The sequence below is a fragment of the Leptidea sinapis genome, chromosome 12, assembly GCF_905404315.1.
Source record: "Leptidea sinapis chromosome 12, ilLepSina1.1, whole genome shotgun sequence".
Lineage (NCBI taxonomy): Eukaryota > Metazoa > Arthropoda > Insecta > Lepidoptera > Pieridae > Leptidea > Leptidea sinapis.
In genome coordinates this window covers 298,798-309,941 of record NC_066276.1, presented here as the reverse complement: position 1 = coordinate 309,941, position 11,144 = coordinate 298,798, and the positions used below count along the sequence as shown (strand labels likewise).

The following is an 11,144-nucleotide window of genomic DNA, read 5'->3' as shown; positions in this document are numbered from 1 at the left end:
CAGTATTTTCGGGCCGACGGTACACTCGCACCCTTCTTGTATTCTCGCGACTCATCGGAAAACATAATTTTATCCCATTGTTCCTGGGTCCATGTTCTGCGTTCTCTACACCATTCATTTCGACGAGCGCCATTCCCGTGACGAATCGGTGGGCACCTAATTGGGCGTCGAGCTCGTAGGCCGTACTCATGCAGTCGATTTCACACAGTTTGGGGACTTACATTAACACCACTTGAATTTTGTAGCCTCAAACTTATCTCTGGAGCGGTTAACATCGGCTGGCATCTTGCAGTCAGTTGTATGTACCGGTCTTGCCAAGTGGTTGTACTCCTTTTACGGCCTGAATGCTGTTCAGCGGGTTCCCTTGTATTATTGTAGCGCTACCAAAGACGACAAATAACACTTCTATTAATGCCAAAATGCCGAGATACCTGAGATTAATTACTTCCCGCATGCAACATCCCTACAGCTCTTTGCATATCATTTGCCGTCAAATGATGTCGCTCCATGACGTAAAGAATATGTAACAATTCAATTTTGTCGCTAACATTAGTTAAATGGTTGGTAAAAGTATAAAGTCAAGACTAAACGTAGCAATAAAAACGCACTAAAATTCAAACAAATTCCCTTTCATTTATTTTTATAAAAAAAAAACTAAACATAATCGAATTTTTTTTTACAACCAGCCAGTATGCCATCAATAACAAAAAAGTTTACATACCAATGCACTTTGAGTGAATAAAAACTTAATATAAATGGTAAATTTGTAATATCATGCATGTTGATTAGACTTTTTTGATGTGTGAATTTTGTGAATAAAAAACCCATGCGTATCGATTATTATTTACATGATTTCAATATAATCGCTTCAAATGTCAAAACTGATTTTTGAGAGTCGGGTTGTTCTTTATGCGTGGCACATCACTTTACTCATGTATCCATGAAGTATAACATTATCGGTATGACATTTTAACTAAAAAAATATGAAACTTCATAGGTGTGAAATGTCAAAAGTAGGCGTGTGTATGCCAATTATCTATTTGTTGACCATGTATAGGGCTGCGTTAGTGGTTACGTATGTGTGCGCATGCTTGTGTTTATTTGACTAGGGCGTGTCTAGGGCGTAAAGGTCTAAAAGGCATAAAAGGCATTTATTTTCTCAAAATTGATTCCTTTAGAATTCTTTTTAATGTCATTTCTTATACTACTAGATACTACTACCGCTTCGGAAACAAATGGCGCTCTGAGAGAGAAGAAGCGGCGCAAGAAACTCTCCCAGCATTCTTTTTTTGCGCTCTTTTCAATAAAAATATACAATACTGTACAGTCATTTCTATCGCTATAAAATAATCACAATCTAGTCCCAGGCTGTCCGATCATTTAGATATTCAGCAGTGGAGTAATAGGATTTACGACAGAGCCATTTTTTTTATAAAACATTTAAATGTATTTATAGATAATGCCTGAACAGTGGCTGGGACTTTATTGTAGAAGTGTATACATTTACCCTTAAAGCTATTATGTATCTTATGAAGCCTACTAGAATTAGTTACAAGCAATCCCTTATTTCATGTGTTATAATAATGAAAATCACTATTAAGAGCAAAAAGGTGACGATTCTTAACAGTCATAATATTTATTTCTTTAAATTTTTCTTTGAGAGACTGTCTATAACTAAGCTGTTATATAACACGAACAGCTCTCTTTTGCAGAGCAGACACTATATCAATGTCAGCAGCATGACCCCATAGTAAAATACCGTACGTCATGATGCTGTGAAAAGGTCGGTAACGTTCTTGTGCCTGTCGCGGTGGTAACCAACCGGTGACCTGTATGTATGCTCGTTCGTAAGTATAGTAATCTTCCCTAAAAAAACAAAAAGCGAATTGAAACGCGCCAAAATTAACATCCAAATTTTTTGTGTTAACTTGAGTGTAAATTTCGCTAATATTTGAATTCAATCATTGAGATACGTGTTTTGCCTCGTGTAGAGGCATCCTCAGGAGGAGTTGACTAGCGGCGAGTTGATGACAAATACTAGCGGAATTTACACTCAAGATAACTAAAAGAAATTGGATAATTATGGATTTCCTCAATATGACGCCAAATTCAATAAGTTTTCCAAAATAAACACTTAATCGTACCTCTATACTAGGCGTTATATTCCAATAGGTATATTAAACTGTGGTCGTTATGTCGTAAGAGAAATTCTTAGACTATTCACAAATATGTCTTTGTCTACGTACCGGTTTGTGATTGTCTATGAAAATACAACGAAAATTATTTTATTATTTGATTAGATATTAGAATTCTTGAAAATTTAACTTTAGTCAAAGTTACAGCTTAATTATTTATGTCTTTTTTTATTTAATTTCATTTTTCGTAAGCAATATTTCTTAGTAATTGAATTAAGGTAATTTGAAGTTTATATAACCACCAAAATTAATATGCGAACTTATCTAAGGAAGTATTTTGTATTAAAATTGGTGATATACCATTGCATAAATGTTAAATTATTAATTTTCTGTAGCCAATGCTTTGCTTTTGTTAACATAGATGTAAAATGGTGTAAAGTGACAGTTGCATCTGTATAAACACTAAGCTATTGTAAACATATTGGTATTGTATTGAACTGAATTGTAAAGTGCAAATTACAAACTTGTCTTTTAGTATTGCACTCCATACATATGTGTAATATGATTCGTATCACTTCTCACTTGCTTCTTAATAATTTACACTTAACCGTTTGAATATTATAACTAGGCGCTTAAAATGGAGACGATCATTTGACAAATTTATATCTTTGATATTATGTTTGAAACCACAATCCATGTACGTTCATATTCGTTTAAACAAACTGGAAATATAATAATCATTGATTACTTAGTGTTAATTATACCTTTATCTACACCCATGCTTTAAATCCTCTATTAAAGATGCTAAAACAGCTAGCTTATTGCTAACGATAAAACACCTAATGTCCTAATAACCGTTACATCATCCAAACGAGTGTTGTAATGAAATTCAGTACAACATTACAACATTCGTTTGGATGATGTAATAGTTAGTTAGGCTTTTTTAATGTTAGCAATAAGCTTACTGTTTCAGAATCTTTTATAGAGGATTCATATTATGGCTGTAGATATGTATTGTATGCAACTGTTGATAATTAGGTATTAAAACACTAATGTGATACTATTATCATTATGATAAACCGGCATTTGTGTTTTTATTATTGGTATTAACCCCTTATTACACAACAGTGGCATAAATATCTATTTGAATTGGCAAGGCTATCTAAAAGAGACGCGCAACGTCTTTGAGGCATACTGAGAGAACACGAGTCATTGATTTCGCGCTATTTCACTACGAATTAAAAAAATATACGATAATTTGTCGATATTCCCAATTTTTCTGTCTCAGAGTTTTTACCTTATTTAGTAAAATGCTATTTATTTAGCTAGCATCCGCATGTTATTTACACAGTTATTTGTGGCTATATTTCTGTTGCAGTGTTTACGATTGTTGTCTAATCTAGTTGATACTTGATCGGAGATGACGTAGTTTTACAATGATCACCATATTTTGCCTCTAACTGTACAAATGCCTACGCTAACATGTGCTATGAAGACAATTACATTTTTGATTTCTTTTTCTTAATTTCTTATTTGTGTGTGTGAATAATGTAACCCAAGAAGCAAAAGCGATTAAAGGAGATTTTTTCTTAATAATATGCTTAGAGCCAGTTCTTTACCAGACTAGTCTGATAAACAGAATGTATGTACAAATAGTTCTTGGGGACTATTATTTCCATTGATGCCAAAATAAATTATACGAAACTGATTTAATTGAATATGTTTCAGATAATACATGGTTTTCATTAAGATTATTTGTAATAACTTTAATCGAATTAAATTAATTAACTTGCACTTCAGTTTTCTAAAGTCATATCGCAGAAAACTGTTTGGGCAGCTGTGAAAACGTCGAAAAAAAAATAATCTAGACCAATGACATTCTATACATATGGACATATCATTCGCAGTCTGATAACGGAACGGCAAAAAATTTGCTTAAAGACAGTCAGCACTTTTTCCACAAGCTTTTCTCCTTAGTCGTGTATAAACTGTGTGTCACTGAACAAGCCTAATTGTGCTATAAAAAGTGCTTAAATAATACATTAACGACTCAAAAAAAGATGGCGTGACGTATCATCGGTAAGGTTATTTTATTTATATAAGATTGATACGCAAAAAGCGGAAGTAATTTATTAGAACGAATATTTTTTCATTAAATATGGTACAATTTTTTGGAGTCTGTTGCTATTTTTAAAGGCCTAGTGAACAATGATTAGCAATATTGTATTTTGTGTAATGTGAACGGCCTACAATACGTGTACAATTTATACTAGTGCTATTTACACGTTATCACGGAAATATCGTTACCTAGTGATATTTGATACTTATTTACATCGCAAATATGTAAAAGCTAATATTTTTCAGCTTTCCCGTACACGAGATAATTAAAGAGAATTGGCGCCAGTTGGTAGCAAGAGAGGGATGTCAAAAAATTACAAACCAAATAAGCATATTTATGGACTAGACTTAAGTCCGAAAGGTAAGCTATTAAAAGCAAAGGTCAGCACAGGTTCGTTCTCATTGAATCGAAACAGAATCCGCAGGTATTTACGTTAGTCAGTTGGTACACCAATGCGTAAATACATTTACTTAATATCTGCATTTATTGCGCTACGAAATAATGTAAAATTTATTAGTAGAAAAAATAAATTTGTTTGTAAATTTGGACCAATATGAAGTACATCATTTAAAGATAAACCTGTATGAGTCCTAGCACTCGCATCCAATACAATGCGCGGTAACGGTTTATCTGGCCGAATAACAGCATGGTGAGGAATGTCATACCCGTCGCCTAATGTGGTGGATTCGTCGACTTGACTCACGTAACTATTGTCAATGTACTCCTGGATCACTGCATTATAATTTTCTCGTAACATCGGTGATTGGCGGAGCTTTCTCCCAAGCGCTATTAGCCGATGGTACGCGTTGATGCGGGAGTTACCTAACTCTGCGGGATCCCGACTAAAAGGTAACGAGACAGTATAACGTCCCACATCGTCACGTGAAACCGTAAAGAAAAATTTATGTAATAAGTCATTACGAGCCAATGCCGTAAACGAAGAGTTAGATAAATCTAAATCATCAATTCATTTCTTAATAATTCTCTAACTGAAACAATGCAGCAAGGTGTCCAAGCTGATGTAATTTACACCGATTTAAGTAAGGCATTCGACCGAATACGGCATGGCATCCTTCTTAATAAGCTCTATAATATTGGTATCAGCGGTGATTTGTTAAGATGGTTTTCCTCCTATATTCATAATCGCACTCAAGCTGTTGTTGTCAGTAATTATATCTTAGGGTGGGTACCCATATCGAGAGGCGTTCCTCAAGGTTCCTTGCTTGGCCCTCTATTGTTCGCAATATTTTTATATGATGTCGATACTTGCGTACGTACCGCCAAAATATTGTGCTTTGCTGACGATATCAAAATTTACAACAAGGTATCGTCACTAGATGATGCAATAGCTCTACACCGATTGCAAAATTATTGTGATTATCATAGCCTATACTACTAAACCCATCGAAATGTAGCGTAATAACATTCACGCGAAAGCGGCATCCTATAATTTTCAAATACCAGTTGAAATGTGAAAATGTGCAGAGGATAGTACAATACGAGACTTTGGTGTTTTACTTGATTCCAAGCTATTATTTGACCAACATATAAATTTAACTTTATCAAATGCTGAAAGCCCTTGGATTTATTATAAGAAGTTCGCGTGATTTCCATCAAGTCAAGACACTGAAGATATTGTACTGCACCTTCGTTCGTGGTCACTTAGAATATGCCTCTCAAATCTGAAATATTCTATATATATTTTTCGAATAGAAAATATTCAAAAAAAGTTCTTACGCTTTCTATGCTACCGTACTAACAACAGATACAATTCAAGGTCCTACGAGCAGCATTGTAAAAAGCAACATTTACTACCGCTTGAGAAACGACGTATGATCTCTGACATTGCTTTCTTCTTGAAACTAGCTCAAACTAAGGTTGATTGTCCAGATCTTCTTTCGACAATTTCATTGAGAACTTCGTCAACTGCACTACGCTATAGCCGTTTATTGTATGTACCTCAATCATCTACTAACTCCCGGAGCAATAGTTATATCTTGCGAGCTAGCTCCACCTGTAATAAACTAAGCAGTGAAATAATTAATTTGGATATTGGAAAGCAATGAAACAATGTACTATCATGAAAACATTTTTTAAATCCTAACCTGTAAATATCAAGTGTGCTTAATATTAGATTATAATTTTACATGTTCACTCTTTATAATTTTGCTTCTTACTACTTCTATTGTCTATTAGTGAATATCTGTAATAAGCTCTAAGTTTTTATTTTATTTTTATTTTGTGTAAATAGCTGTTGATATTCCTTGAAAAAAATCAAAAATAAAATAATAATATTCCAGCTTAAATCAGCGAGCGGAAGCGAGTGGAAGTCTATCCCACTTAACATGGTGCGATGGTAGTTAACTCTCAACTACTAATGCGTGAATAGTATACTTTTGATTTGGGTAAACGCGAGACTCGATATCTAAATGTACGTATCCTATTATCGGTCGCGATACAGACCCAGCTCCTTTAATAAACGAATTAGTCAAAGGAATTATAAGTAAATTAAGTTTTCTGCAACAAGCTGTAGTTATTAAGTTATTCTGCGAACCATTGTCAATTAAGCACCTCAATTCGTCAAATCTCATCTCGAATTCAGCAAAAATTTGAGATGAGATTACATTTTTATGGCAGGCAAGGCCTAGATTAATTTGCTTTTCTTGCTAAGGAAAAGGTGAATTTCTTGGGTGGTTGGTGGGTAAACAATTATAGAATTTAGTGCACGTTATTTAATTGTAGGTATTTGTTAGCAAGCCTTCATTGCAATACATCGGTTAGCCGAACATAAATTTTTAGTTAATTTTAAAAATATAGGTACAAAATGAAGAAGATTGCTCCTTAGGAGCAGTTTTAAGTCTTCTATATTATACTTAGTCAACGTCAAAAATACTTTGTTGACATAAAATCAACAGATTCATCACTAAAAATACAATTTAAATGCATGCTTATTTCACTAAACACAAGGTTAAACCATAAAATTTATAAAAAGTAAAAACTATAATATATAAATATAATACTATTTAATAGCATATTGTAAAATTGTATCGAGGTCCGCTTACAATACGTTTACGAACGAATTCCCATATTATTTTGTTGTAGATATAATTTACGATATATTATAAATCACAGAATAGGTAAAAGACATTAGAATGGCCATCACGCGTAATTTGTATAGGAACCAGTGTCGCCACTAATTGTGATACTGTATTAAAGTAGTCAGTTCGTTTTGTAGAAGTAGGGCAATACATGGAGGTTCCCTAATTATTATTAATAATAGATTAAAATGTAAAAATAGAAGAGATATTGTTAATCTCTCTATAGAACAACTAATTGAGATAGCTTGTATAGAACTAGAGCAATTTATTATTGTAAGTGTATACCGCCCCCCCACTGCATCATATGAACAATTCCAACATAGAATGGAGGAGGTACTATCAAAATTTAGTCAATTATAGTGTGTGGAGATTTTAATATAAACTTGCTTGAACCTTCGGCCAATTGTACTAGCCTTAAAAATTTATTTCAAAGTTTTAATTTGTTCAATGTATTTTGAGAACCTACTAGAATCACTTCTACAACAGCAACCTGTTTATATAATATTTTTACAGATGTTACTATTACTAGTAAACTCATAATTAATAATCTTCAGTCCGACCATAGTGGGCAACTTATAAAAGTAAATACAAGATTGGACAATGTCAGACCAAAAAAGGTGACGATTATACCAGTTACGGGTAGCCTATTGAGAGGTTTAGAAATAATTTGGTAAATACGATACCATTCTTACACTGTGGTGAAACTGCTAATTTTCACTATAACTTAGTCTTAAATTCCTTCTGTGAGGAATTTGACAGGATTTTTACTCCAGTAACGATGACAGTAAACAACAAACATTGTTTTAATGATTGGGCAACAATGGGTATCCACAAAAGTCGTAAACGCTTATATGACCTTTATTATGAGAAACATTACAATAATAGTGAAGAATTTAAAATATATGTAAAAAAATACTCCAAGCTCTTTAAAGTAGTTTGTCATGAAGCGAAAACACATTTCATTGCAGATAAAATTAAAAACAGTAATAATAAAGTAAAAGCGACTTGGAGTGTAATTAACAATGAAACTGGTAGATCGAATTGCCGTAACACCTCTATCTGTTTAAATATTAATAATCGCGTTTTAAATTCGGAAATAGAAATTGCAAATGAATTTGATAAATACTTCTCCGAAATCCCGATTGTCACGACCAAAGACCTTAACTCTTCGCCAAAAGCAGCATATGATATGCTTAAATTACACGTACCAGTATCTTCCACTGATTTGAAATTTAAGTATGTTACAGGTAGCGATATAATAAAAATCTTCAAATTAATTAACCTAAAAAATACAAAAGACCTATGGGGCCATTCAACTAATATTGTAAAATACATACTTGACATTATAGCACCTGAATTAGCAATAATATTTAATGAATGCATAGATGAGGGTGTGTTCCCTGACCTCATGAAATACAGCAAAGTTATACCTTTGTTTAAATCGGGCAGTTCTTTTGACCCTGCTAATTTCAGACCTATTTCAGTGCTGCCTGTTTTTAGTAAAATTTTTGAAAAACTTTTGCTTCAACAGCTACAAATGCATTTTTGTAAATTAATGAACAAAAATCAGTTTGGTTTCACTAGTGGCTTATCAACAATTAATGCGGGTACTAAACTCATTGAGCACATCTTTGACGCCTGGGAAGAGTCGCAGGATGCATTGGGCATTTGTTGTGATTTGTCAAAAGCATTTGACTGCGTCCACCATGAAACTTTACTCCTAAAACAAAAACATTATGGAGTGAAAAATAGAGCCCTAAATCTGTTAAAATCATATTTAAGCGAAAGAGTTCAGATAGTCGATGTAAATGGCAAACGGTCTTCGGGTAAACCTGTGGGAATAGGTGTTCCACAGGGTTCTATTCTCGGTCCTTTCTTGTTTCTTATATATATTAACGATCTACCGTTTGTGGTAGATGATAGCCATGAGATTGTATTGTTTGCTGATGATACTTCACTTATTTTTAAAGTGAAGCGACGTGCGGATATTGATGACGAGGTAAGCAATGCACTCTCAAAGATAGTGCGTTGGTTTGAGACGAATAATCTGCACTTAAACAGTAAAAAAACAAAGTGTTTACGGTTCATTACACCAAACACAGCGGAGGTACAAACCAACGTACTTATAAATGACCAGAGATTGGAACTTGTGGACACTACGGTCTTCTTGGGTATCACGTTAGATAAAAAGCTTCAATGCGGTCCACATATTACCCATCTAGCAGATAGACTCAGCTCTGCGGCATATGCAGTTAGAAAGATTAGAGAGTACACGAATGTTGCGACCGCTAGATTAGTGTACTTTGGTTATTTTCACAGCATCATGACGTACGGTATATTACTATGGGGTCATGCTGCTGACATTGATATAGTGTTTGCACTGCAAAAGAGAGCTGTTCGTGCTATATATCAGCTTGGTTATAGACAGTCTCTCAAAGAAAAATTTAAAGAAATAAATATTATGACTGTTCATTGTCAGTACATTTATTAAAAATTTAATATATGTTCACAAAAATCGTCACCTTTTTGCTCTTAATAGTGATTTTCATTATTATAACACTAGAAATAAGGGATTGCTTGTAACTAATTCTAGTAGGCTTCATAAGATACATAATAGCTTTAAGGGTAAATGTATACACTTCTACAATAAAGTCCCAGCCACTGTTCAGGCATTATCTATAAATACATTTAAATGTTTTATAAAAAAAATGGCTCTGTCGTAAATCCTATTACTCCACTGCTGAATATCTAAATGATCGGACAGCCTGGGACTAGATTGTGATTATTTTATAGCGATAGAAATGACTGTACAGTATTGTATATTTTTATTGAAAAGAGCGCAAAAAAAGAATGCTGGGAGAGTTTCTTGCGCCGCTTCTTCTCTCTCAGAGCGCCATTTGTTTCCGAAGCGGTAGTAGTATCTAGTAGTATAAGAAATGACATTAAAAAGAATTCTAAAGGAATCAATTTTGAGAAAATAAATGCCTTTTATGCCTTTTAGACCTTTACGCCCTAGACACGCCCTAGTCAAATAAACACAAGCATGCGCACACATACGTAACCACTAACGCAGCCCTATACATGGTCAACAAATAGATAATTGGCATACACACGCCTACTTTTGACATTTCACACCTATGAAGTTTCATATTTTTTTAGTTAAAATGTCATACCGATAATGTTATACTTCATGGATACATGAGTAAAGTGATGTGCCACGCATAAAGAACAACCCGACTCTCAAAAATCAGTTTTGACATTTGAAGCGATTATATTGAAATCATGTAAATAATAATCGATACGCATGGGTTTTTTATTCACAAAATTCACACATCAAAAAAGTCTAATCAACATGCATGATATTACAAATTTACCATTTATATTAAGTTTTTATTCACTCAAAGTGCATTGGTATGTAAACTTTTTTGTTATTGATGGCATACTGGCTGGTTGTAAAAAAAAATTCGATTATGTTTAGTTTTTTTTTTATAAAAATAAATGAAAGGGAATTTGTTTGAATTTTAGTGCGTTTTTATTGCTACGTTTAGTCTTGACTTTATACTTTTACCAACCATTTAACTAATGTTAGCGACAAAATTGAATTGTTACATATTCTTTACGTCATGGAGCGACATCATTTGACGGCAAATGATATGCAAAGAGCTGTAGGGATGTTGCATGCGGGAAGTAATTAATCTCAGGTATCTCGGCATTTTGGCATTAATAGAAGTGTTATTTGTCGTCTTTGGTAGCGCTACAATAATACAAGGGAACCCGCTGAACAGCATTCAG

The 11,144-nt window shown here is 33.7% G+C and overlaps 1 long non-coding RNA gene across 2 annotated transcripts in view; it reads left to right on the top strand.

Annotated features, from left to right (window-relative positions):
* The first annotated feature begins 613 nt into the window (after positions 1–613).
* Positions 614–11,144, top strand: part of LOC126967287 (uncharacterized) — a 31,908-nt gene continuing 21,377 nt past the window's right edge. Inside the window, exons 1-2 of one of the 2 annotated variants that reach the window (XR_007729963.1) lie at positions 616–4,214; positions 4,500–4,614. This is a non-coding gene — a long non-coding RNA (uncharacterized LOC126967287). Of the gene's footprint in view, positions 4,615–11,144 lie in introns of both variants that reach the window. The other variant, XR_007729962.1, reaches the window with a different exon arrangement.